Source organism: Phyllobates terribilis, unplaced genomic scaffold (assembly GCF_046119375.1).
Source record: "Phyllobates terribilis strain yellow unplaced genomic scaffold, ASM4611937v1 Scaffold_7__3_contigs__length_470593459, whole genome shotgun sequence".
Lineage (NCBI taxonomy): Eukaryota > Metazoa > Chordata > Amphibia > Anura > Dendrobatidae > Phyllobates > Phyllobates terribilis.
In genome coordinates this window covers 85,676,353-85,688,437 of record NW_027362767.1, presented here as the reverse complement: position 1 = coordinate 85,688,437, position 12,085 = coordinate 85,676,353, and the positions used below count along the sequence as shown (strand labels likewise).

Sequence of the window (12,085 nt, the reverse complement as noted above, 5' to 3'; positions counted from 1 at the left end):
AAAAGCTTGTCGGCAGAGGGAAGCATGAAGTGCTCTAAAATGTCCTGGTACACAGTGGACCTACACCAGCAGATGACATGGCTCCCCAAACTATCAATGATTGTGGAAACTTCACACTAGACCTCAAGCAGCTTGGATTGTGGCCTCTCCACTCTTCCTCCAGACTCTGGGACCTTGATTTCCAAATGAAAATTGGAACTCTGGGACCCTGTGGAGTGTGTCAATGACTGCCTTCTGGACATCTGTCAAGTCAGCAGTCTTCCCCATGATTGTGGAACCTACTGAAACAGACTAAGGGACCTTTTTAAATGCTTAGTAAGCCTTTACAGGTATTTTAATTTACTGAGATAATGACTTTTGTGTTTTCATTGGCTGTAAGCCATAATCATCAACATTAACAGAAATAATCACTTGGAATAGATCACTCTGTAATGACTCTATATATTATATGAGTTTCACTTTTTGTATTGAAGAACTGAAATAAATTAACTTTTTGATGATATTCTAATTTTGTGAGATGCACCTGTAGGTGTCTACATGATTAAATGCTCGCAATACTACAATGATTCTGCACAACTTATAATGCATCAGGTTTCATCACGTGTCGTCCACTGAACCAGCGGAATACACAACCAACTCAGAAATAGACGTCAACAATAACAATTCAATTTTATTCATTATATTACAAGCCAAACTGCACAACATTGCGGTATGATGCTCCAGCCAACAAAATAATAAAAAAATTGTTTAAGCATTTACAATTTGTTAAAGGGATTCTGTCACCCCCTGAAAGTTATCAGACCTCTAATATGGGCATAAAGGTGATAGAAATGTAAGTCTATACTTACCTGTATGTCCCATATTAGAGGTTTGCATGCTTTCAAATAGTTTTTTATTAATTCAGTTTTGACACGCTTCCGGTCCGGGGGACGCTAAGAAATCCCGGCCTAACTACTTAATTTCCATATTCCTCGCCCTGTGGCGTGCACTCTTCTTGTTTATATCCCGCGCATGAGCAAAGCACCTATAACGCGGGACATACTTTTTTTGCTCCTGGCCCCATTTTTCCCTGCATTGGTCTAGTGCGTAGGCGTCGGGGGACTCACAGTGACCACTGCAAGGAAAAATGGGGCTGGGAGCAAAAAAAAGCGCAGCGCGCGTTAGAGGCACTTTACGCATGCGCGGGATGTAAACGAGAACAGTGCACGTCACAGGGCTCTCTGACGTGCAGGGGAGGGGAGGAATATGGAAATTAAGTAGTTAGGCGGGGATTTCTTAGCGACCCCCTGAGGGAAACGTGTCAAAACTGAATAAAAAACAATTTCAAAGCAATCAAACCTCTAATGTGGGACATACAGGTAAGTATAGATTTACATTTCTATAACCTGTATGCCCATATTAGAGGTCTGATAACTCCCAGCGGGTGACAAATTCCCTTTAAAGGGAATCTGCCTGCAGGATTTCATAACCCCACACTACTGTATTTTTAAGTGCATGTAGCTCTTTCAAAGACAAGTCCAGCAATACCATTGTAAAAAATACCATTATCTCAAACAATATCAATATCGAATGACAAACATACTGATCAATAATAACATCAAGAAATATTAGCATTGACAATGCCAATACTAAACTATAAGAATATCGCATGACAATAATATCCCTACGTAGATAGAAACTATAACAGAGAAACCATTTTATATCCCGAACCAAATATGCAGTATAAAACTGATATTACAACTAAGAGACATTACTTCCTTAAGCTTACGGTCATCACATAATGTCATGGTTACCAGAAAGGAACCCTTCACATAGTGCACACATCAAACTCTGGCCCACAGCTTGATTATATTTGGCCCTCGACACCAGAACCACCACCCCTATGAGGGGCCCAATATTCTGCATGGAGGACTATGTGGGGCCCATTATTTTGTATGGAGGACTATGTGGGGCCCATTATTCTGTATGGAGGACTATGTGGGGCCGTTATTCTGTATGGAGGACTATGTGGGGGCCATTATTCTGTATGGAGGACTATGTGGGGCCCATTATTCTGTATGGAGGACTAAGCAGGGCCATTATATTGTATGGAGGACTATGTGGGGCCCATTATACTGTATGGAGGACTATGTGGGGCCCATTATTCTGTATGGAGGACTATGTGGGGCCCATTATACTGTATGGAGGACTATGTGGGGCCCATTAATCTGTATGGAGGACTAAGCAGGGCCATTATTCTGTATAGAGGACTATGTGGGGCCCATTATTATGTATGGAGGACTATGTGGGCCCATTATTCTGTATGGAGGACTATGTGGGGTCCATTATTCTGTATGGAGGACTATGTGGGGCCCATTATTCTGTATGGAGGACTACGTGGGGCCCATTATACTGTATGGAAAGTTATGTGGGGCCATTATACTCTTTGGAGGACTATGTGGGGCCCATTATCCCGTATAGTGGTTAGCCCTCGATTTTGTCCGAGTTTTTCATTTTGGCCCTCTGTGTTTTGAGTTTGACATCCCTGACATGGTGACTCCTGGTTATACCACCTTGGTGTGGCCCTCATCTCCTTGGTATGGCCAAATAGGAAGGATTCATGGATAATCTGCGCTCTGTTAAACCCTTCTGATAGATCCAAGTCCAGACAGGAGGTATTAACGTTTTTCTTTATTTAGGCAACGCGTTAAGAAGTACTACAGACTACTTCATCAGGTTATTTTGTCCTGATGAAGAAGTTTGTAGTACTTTGAAATGAGTTGACTAAAGAAAAACCGTTAATACCTCCTGTCGGGACTTGGATCTATCAAAAGGGTTTAACAGCAGCGCAGATTATCCACGAATCCTTAGTATTTTGTCGTTCTGATGACCCGCTGGACCTGCAGCAGCTGGATTGACATGTCCTTTGAATGTTGTGTATACACAACTAAATCAGGTTAGCATAACCTTGTTTTTTAAACATCCTTATCTCCCCCTATTGAGCTGTTTTTCTCCTCCTAGTCTCTCCTTGGCATGGCCTCTATCTCTCAGGGACACAGCCCTAGGTGCCAACCCATCTTCAGTCTCCCATCATGCCTCCTCTCCTGTGTCACACTTGGGTTGTTTATATCCAATTGGAGACTTCAGCTGACCACCTACCCCTTCAACTTGGAGACACCATGTCATGTTGTCAACAAAGAACTGCTTTGATCTCCCTGATCTTTTCCCTACAATATGCTCACAATGGATAACAACATCCTGATTCTTCTTCATTAACACACCATACTGTATTTAAATTACACAGAGACATGTTGGCCAGGTGGTATCGGCCCCTAATGGTGGTACAATTGTTGTATTCTTGTAGTCTCAGGCACCGATATAAGCATCCTGATTACCATGTCTAGGCCTCCTACAAATTGACCAAACGCCGAACCTTTAGCTGCAGAATATAAAATATGTACCCATACCTCAATATCTTATATCTGCAGAGCTTACACCTTTCTGTGGCCTGTCTATTCCTCCATTATTGATGAATCAGCGTTTAAATTGATACGCAAATGAGGCTGAAGAGTTATGGTAGATCTGAAGCCTCGGTCACTCCAGCTCTATTCCCCGCCCGGAGCTATCTCCTCCTGCTTGACTGATAGTTCCTTTGCTGGAAGTCACACACAGCATAAAGATGGTCAGTCAAACAGGAAAAGGTGGGAAATAGAGCTGGAGTGACAGAGGCTTTGAATTTACCATAGCTCTTCAGCCTCATTAGCGTATCAATTCAAACACCAATTTATCAGTAATGGACCAACAATCTGGCCATGTAAAGGTATCGTTGGACTTGTATTTCAAGAGTTAGGGTATGTGCCCACGATCCGTGATAGCATTGTTTTGGCGCAGCTCAACGGCACTGTGACCAAAACACTGAGTTGTACAGTACAAGCACAGTGGATGAATGGGATTTATAGAAATCCCATGCCCACTGTGCTTCTATTTTCACGCCGCAGCATGTCAATTTCTGTTGTGGAGACACTAGTCTCCACAACAGAAATTTCCACAATGGAATGTATAGCGTGCGGCAAAAAATACGCTCCGTCCAAAGCGCTGCTATAGCCTGATCGTGGGCACATAGCCTTATATGCACATATAAATAGTTTGGGGAGTGAAATCCTGCTGACAGATTACCTTTAAAAAGAAGTTATATGAATCAATTATAAGATCCTTCCAATATGCAGAAATCCTAACAAGCAACATGTAAAATAGCACTTATCTAAAATTACCCTGACAATTCCCAGCATGTATCAGAGTAATACACTATTACAGTAAGGCTAGCAGCCAGCAACCCTGTAAACACTGAACTGCTTGGGAACCAATACTATAAATACACGGGGCACAGATGATTGGATATGAGAGGGGGAGTTCAACACACAACTATTCACAATATATCATAATAAATATCTATATATATTATATATAAATTATATAAAATATATTAATACATTTTGCCTAAGGAGGAAAATAAACTAATGTGTGAAGGGGTTTTCTCTTAAGTTGTGTCACATCAGGACATGATAGAAGTTTCTCCAGTCCCCTTCAGATATTTTGCCACGCTGTCCCATAATGTGCGGATACTGCAAGTATTTTCTTCCACGATGACTTCCCCCCTGTCGGCATTAAAGTCCTTATGTGAAGGCTATTTTTCCCACCGATCTATGCCTGTAATGTTCTAACTATATGAAGCGACAGCTGAAAGGAACAAGGCCACGCCACGCGCCAGGAGCAGTTGTTCCCAAAATCTGAAGACTTTCACTGCTCGCAAATTTCCCTGGCAAGAAAACACATTGGAGACTTCAAGAGAACTAGAAGGAAATGGTGCAAGGGAAAAGCGTAACCACTTATCACAAAGGCCGGCCAGAAAAACACATTAAAAACATACTGCAAGTAAAAGAAGAGTCACATATACATACACACACGTACATACAGACACTATTCATTTTAATTGATTACTTTGCAAAAATAAATCCCTTTGAAAAATAAAAGCTAATCTGAAAGCCACTGTGGGGAGTTGTTTTATAGAGAGGCGCTTACTTATGTTCTGCTGCACCATAAAACTTTATGGGATGTACAGACACAATTTAGAGGGAAAGCATGGCCACCGGCAATAACAGATGAATGGCTGGGATTTCAGAAGTTGGACCCGGGGCCATGGTTTGTAGAGTAGAGAATATACATGTATGGGGGTAGGTATTCTGGTCTAAAGAGTATGAACCCATATTAGCTGTGTCACTTGTCGCAGTCTATCGAGCACAGCACTTGTGAGATGCATTTTAAAGTGGTTGGCCATTGATTGGTTGCAAAGCTCCGTTAGGCAAAACTCTGTATGATGGTACTGTGAGGGCTGCAGTGCTCATGCGACAATGTCACGTGAGAACCGGGAGACAGTCCCGATATCGCTGGAACAGAGCAGGCCCTGGGAGGTGAGCATGTTTTCACTTTTATATAATTTAAGAAGGAGCTGTCCAGTTGTGAACGGAGATTGCCCGGTGACAAAACATTGTGATGTAGAGGCTTGAGAGCGAACAGCCCAGGAGGCCCCAACTGCACAAGTGGAGTGAGCTTTGACCCCAGATGGGGACAATCTATCCTGTGCATGATACCCTTCCAGGATGGCAGAGCAGAACAAGTGAGCGATTGTGACCTTGGAGGCCAAAAGACCTCTGGTGTCACCCTCACGACCAAGGCATCAGAACATCTGAAAGATGCTGTTCTAGAGAGAAAGAGACGCAGGGCTCTGACAAGGTCCAACCTGTGGAGGGATTGCTCCCGAGGACGAGTTGGAGATAGAAGGAAGGAAGGACAATGTCCTCGTAAAAGCGGAAGGGGGAAACCACCTTTGGGAGATAGGGAGGAACTGGGCGTAGCACCACATTTATCTGGTGAAGGGCTGGTGGCATGAAAGAAAAGCCATCTCTGAGATATGCCTGATAGAAGTGAAGGCCGCCAGGCAACCTTCCAGGAAAACAGGGAGAAAAACGTCCTGAATGTGGTCAAAGGGGGAACCCTGAAGAACGTTTAGGATCAGGTTTAGGTCCCAGGGTTCCACAGGAGTAAGATCGGGTGGAGCAGAGTGAGCAACCCCCTGTAAGAAGGTCCTGACCTGTTCCTCTAAAACAGGATTGACAGCGCAGAAACCTGGCTGTTGAGGGAACTGAGAGAGAGGCGAGATTCGAGACCTGACTGAAAAAAGGCCAAGAGGAACAGAAGGGAGAAGGACATGGGAGCTGCATGCTCGGCTTCGCACCAGTGAAAAGAGGCCTTCCAAGTGCAGTGGTAGATATGGGAGGAAGAGTGCTTCCTTGCTTTGATCATTGTCTGGATGACCTGGTCAGAGAAACCAGCGTGCTTCAGGACTGCGGTTTTAACAGCCATGCCGTTAAATTGAGAGACTGAGGATTCTGGTGGAAGATAGGCCCCTGGGAAAGAAGGTCAGAACGATCCGGGAGTTTCCAAGGGACATCTGCGATGAGGTTGATAACTTCTGCGTACCAAGCTCTATGGAAATAAACCAATGACCGGGGAATCATGAGTAAATTTTATTTTTTTAACTTGGTGCAAAGGAAAAGGCAACTGAGATTCAGAGGCCGAACCATTCAGCTTAAGTAGGCTAATGGTGACTACAGTAGTCACATGGTTGTAGGCACTTCACCGTATGTAAGGACATGTCCAGCTGGCAATAATTGGTTCACAATGTGAGAGACGTTCTTTTTAAGTTACTGTTCACTAATAGAAGTACCCCAAAAAGGAGCGACTCTCTAAACCGGACTATCCTTGCACAAGACCTTCACATACACCGAGGATAGTAAGAGATCCATATGGCACATGCCAGGCTAGATTACTGCCCGACAGACTGTACATGCCAAGCTGTAGCATGAATACCATATAGCTCCGAGAGCCGACGTATCTAATATACCCTTACAGAGAGCGGTCGTGCATAACCAGGGAGAAGATGGTAAGAAGCTGTCAGATCCCAGAACAGGAAACATCCAGGCCCAGAAGTGAGAATAGTGCCAATAATGAAGAAAGCAAAAGCCACATATTATCTTCAAATACACAAGAGTAATACCTAATACTCTGATCCAAGTACTTTATGTGACGTTACTAAAATAAACCAGAGGGAAAAGTACAAACGAAGACTGCGAATGGTACATGTGCCACTGGTCACTCGATCTCAAGGTTCATCATTTACACCACTATATGGACAGTGGATGGCAATTTTTTTTTCTGGAAATCCACAATTTTAGAGAGGTTTTGAGGGCATGCGGCCATTACTCTATCATGTGTTTTATCTTCCGTACCAGCTTGTGGATGGAGTCCTATGAAGTCTCAACCACAGCATGGTAATATATGGTGTGGAATTTCAAATTGGATTTGCAGCCTAATTCAGAGTGCAACGTCGTGAAAATATCATAGGAGGATGTTCCCTTAAAGGAGTTGTCTGGGTTGGTGGAAGAGGCTAAAACAAGCCCCAAGAAATTAATGTAAAAAACAAAAAAAATACTTGAAAGAGGTCGTCCAGAGCAGACGTCCAGGCTGCGGGCTGGAATTCACTGTTTGGAGGAATCTCACTCCGCAGCCTGGACACCTTTGACCTATATGCATTGAACATTGCCTATATTTCCGATGAAGGGTCTGCACCTGAAATGATAACTCAATACTGTTCTTACCACGGTGTAACCAATGGATATGAAAGACTGACAATAAATCCTATCTGAAGCATCTCCACATGCCATCAGGTGTGAAGCTCTTTCACTCTGTCTACCATTGGTCTACAGGAGCTCAATGGTTGGCTCCAGAAGAACTAGCACCCTTCTCAAGCTATTTCACTGGGTGTGCCACCTACCTGTCTGATTATTACATTTTCTACAATAATCACATATATGGTTGCTGGCCTCTGTCTATGCGCTGGATAGATGTTTGCAATTCGAGGCCACACCATATTCATTATGTGACACCAATTTCTGATACCCATATGTTTTAGCGCTCACCCATTGATTCTGTTCTAAGTTGGACAAATAAAGGGAATTTGCCACAATGACCACACAGTCCAATGTGCACATTATAGCGCAGCAGGAGCTCAGAAGAATGATATCCAAATTTGTGGGGAAAATTCTGAATAAACTTAATTCTATTCATTGAAATCAATGGGCTTAGGAGTAAAGGAAGAGGTACTAATCAGTGATTGCCAGCTATTCATCAGTCACTGAGTGGTACCACCTACTCGACTCCTAAAACCGTAAAGAAGAAATAAAATACAAGTAAGGGCTCATTCAGACATCCATTTTTTTCACGTAGAAGAAAACCGGTCCTAGTTTCATCATTGATTTTGTTCAGATTTTCAACCAAGTTTGGTCCAAATTTCACAAGTTTTTCTCAGATGAGAAACAAACAAAGAGAAAAATAAAGTTTATCCAGCTTGTCCTATCTAGCGGTCCGTGAAGGCATCTAAGTGCTGCCCAATTTTTTCATGGACCCACTGAATTGCATTGCTGATTTCGATTCAACACTCGGATCAATATTAGACATGTCTCCGCAAAAAAAATTGGACATGTGAACAGCCTCATAGACTATACTAGATACGAGTGCTATTCATATCACGGACAGAAGTCATAAGTGAAAAATGGATGTCTGAATGAGCCCAAAGGCTAGCTTCATAAGACAGCATTTCAATTTCACAGTACCTCCAAAGGGGTTGTCCACTATTTGGACAACCGCTTCCCAATTGGCATATTGCCCTGAACAGTATAACAACACCCTATATTTGCCTCCAGAGATGCCAACACCTGGTCTCCCGGGGCTCACATGACATTGTTATGTCACGTGAGCCCTGTAGCCAAACAGCGGCCACTCTCACTTAGTTCGGACGAAACTGACATCCGAAGCAGTGAAAGCTTCTGCTCTCTGACTTCCTCCGATTGTCAGTTATGTCTGAAGGAGGCGAGAGTAAAGTGGCCGCTGACTGGCTGCAGGGCTCAAGTGACATAAGAACGTCACCCAAGCCTGGAAGACCTGGCGTCAGCATCGCTGAGATGGCACCGAAACCAAAAGGGGAGTATAGGCTATTATTTTACATAGGGGAATGTAGCAATTGGAAAAGGGTTGTTAGATAGTGGACAATCCCTTTGAGGATTGCAGGTCTGACCGGAACTAACAGCTTCATAGATCCAATATGAGGCTGTTAGTTTGGGTTAGGAGACCCGCAGTCGGCCTGCAAGTCATGGTTCACACACAGGCTGTGAAATGAGAACATATGAAGCTAATCTTCTACTTAGGCCACGGCCCCACTATCAGTATTCGGTCAGTATTATTTCTCAGGAGTGGGAGCCAAAACCAGAAGTGAGTGATAAATGCAGAATTGGTGACTTGTTTCTGTTATACCTTTTCTCTGATTGTTCCACTCCTGGTTTTGACTCCCACTCCTGAGAAAAAATACTGACCAAATACTAATAGTGGGGCCGTGGTCATACTCTGTTCCCACAGATCTACACATCAATTCTCCTGCTTTTTAACCTTCTGTTCTTAGAACATACATTTCCAGACTCATGAGTTCCCCTATAAGAAATCTTCCTCCATCCACCATGACCCCATATTATTGTAGGTCGAAGTAATGTTTTGGCCAGAGACGTCATGGGACTCTGGACGTGTGCCACTAACAAACATACCACATAACTATCGATGGTAAAGTCACTGTAGCCACCTGTCACACGTTTTATACAAGCATATTGCAGACAACTCCTGATCCAACCATGCCTATAAACATCATAAGGATCCAGGACTTGTGGATTTACAGTAGAAATGAATAGAAAGTTTTACACACATTTTTTAAGCTATTTTTGGAGGAGAATTTTGGATCAGATTTATGCACAAAAGCTCTGCACAGAACTTTAGTATAAAATGCACATGTCGAGAAATTGCCTAATGCAAAGCCAGCAGGTATTTTAATAAAGATCCGCAGCAGAAATCTGAGGCCGACACTCAGATTTCTGCTGTGGACCTGCATGAGTTCTGCCTGATTGTCATTCAATAGAGCAAAGCTTTCCTGTAATAAATCCACGGGAATAAAAAAAACAAAAAACAACTAATTAATTATTGTTAGAGATAGCACAAGCAAGACCTGCGCTGATTCTTTTCACTGTATGTAAATGGGGTTTCAGAAACCGTATTCACCTGCATAGAAGGCAAAGCGAGCGCGGCTTCATCTCTATAGGAAAACCACTTTGTTGTTAATATGTGCTGGTATACCAAACTGCAGCGCCATCGCGGAACAGAGGGTCGCAGCCCACGCCGCCGCAGAGCCAGCATACTGTTTGCAGGAAAGCCGCAGAGCCGGGGTCGAAGCCCACCCTGCCGGGACCAGCATACTGTTTACAGGAAAGCCGCAGAGCCGGGGTCGAAGCCCACCCTGCCGGGACCAGCATACTGTTTGCAGGAAAGCTGCGGAGCCGGGGTCGAAGCCCACCCTGCCGGGACCAGCATACTGTTTACAGGAAAGCCGCAGAGCCGGGGTCGAAGCCCACCCTGCCGGGACCAGCATACTGTTTGCAGGAAAGCTGCGGAGCCGGGGTCGAAGCCCACTGTCATTTAATGGGGCTAATTTGGGGGTAGACTCGTTAGTTATTAGCTCCGCACTTAGCACTTCTTACTTCTATAGCAACACTAAAAAACTGCACAAAAGAACTTGCAACAATGTGAACAGGCGCAGAAACCCCAGTGACATGCTTGGCAGATTCCCGGGTGTTGTGTGACCCGAGTGCCCTTATCAGAGCAGTGTGGCACAGCCCAGCTGCCCCGTACACCGCCCGCCCTGTACACATACTGCCCACATTACAGCGCCCCCTGCAGCTGACAGGACACGCTCCATACCGGCCCCCACCGCTCACCTGACAGCCCCGTCCCCACAGACCTCCAGCTCCCGCCAGCCAGACCTGTATGATTTCACCGACACAACCAACAACTTCCGCTTCCGGTCACCTGCACAGCAAAAAACATGGCGTCGTCCATAGCGCCGTTACCATGGGAACCAAACTCTTCCGAAATAAGAGCCGTCACAAGTGGATCCCCCCCCCCCCCCATGCGTCACCCACTGGAATTTCTCGTCACGTTCTTGTATTCACACCCGGTGACCGCAGTGCGACATCTCTCACCGGACTGTGTGGTCCAGACTGCGGACATCGAGAACTGCGCATGCGCGGGACAAATGGTGACAGCAGAGCAAAACAAAGACAGACACAAGAGCAAATCCTCTAAATGCAGAAGTTCCCAAACCCCCAAATAAATAACACATGTGCTAAGTTGTTACAGACAGCCAAGACCTAATCCCCCAAAAATAAATACAGGCCTGATAAATAAATGTGGATTCCAGACCAATGTAAAGTAATACTGATCCCACCCCCTATCTTAAAGGGGTTTTCCACCCCAGGGTAAACGTTTGGCAGGCAAGACAGCTTGCCGAATACTGACAGTGTGCAATATACTCACTGTTAGGATTCCCCTCAATTTTCAACCCCATCAATCGTCACGTGACAGCACGTTTGTTACTGGCGGTCACCGGTCAGCTTCATTCTCATCCAGTTCCCTCATAGAACAGTGAGAGAAACTGGTCGGAAAGTCGCTGCAAGTGCAACTTCTTTTGAGCTGCTCTCAGCGGATTTCTGATCACATGGGGTTGAATATGCATTGTAGTAAATCAAAAGTCTCCGGAGGTGTCCATGTCCTTTAACCCCATACGTTTTTGCTTCTCCGCATTTTATCCGCCATACCTTTTGTGTTATTTTTTCATACTGACGTGACTGTATGGGGCTTTGTTTTATGTTTTATGAAATTGTTTTATTTTTCAGGTTTTTTTGGAGGATTCAGATTCAAAAATCTGCTGTGTAATTTACCGTATATAGTTGATTTTTTTGTGTGTGTGTGAACGGGGCCTTCCTTTGAGAGCTCGTGACGTAACTTCTGACTTCCGGCTGTTAGAAGCAGCGCTCACAAAATGGCGCCATGGGACCGGAGCGGTGCTGAATATTGGTGAAGGCGCCAGAGGGTGAGTATATGACCGGGGGCGGGG

General features: G+C 44.5%; 1 protein-coding gene across 1 annotated transcript in view; it reads right to left on the bottom strand.

Moving 5' to 3' along the window:
- Nucleotides 1-11,015, bottom strand: part of ZNF106 (zinc finger protein 106) — an 85,921-nt gene extending 74,906 nt beyond the window's left edge. Inside the window, exon 1 of the mRNA XM_073638922.1 lies at nucleotides 10,908-11,015. The gene's annotated coding sequence lies outside the window, so the exon portion shown is untranslated. The remainder of the gene's footprint in view (nucleotides 1-10,907) is intronic.
- Between the last annotated feature and the right edge of the window lie 1,070 nt (nucleotides 11,016-12,085).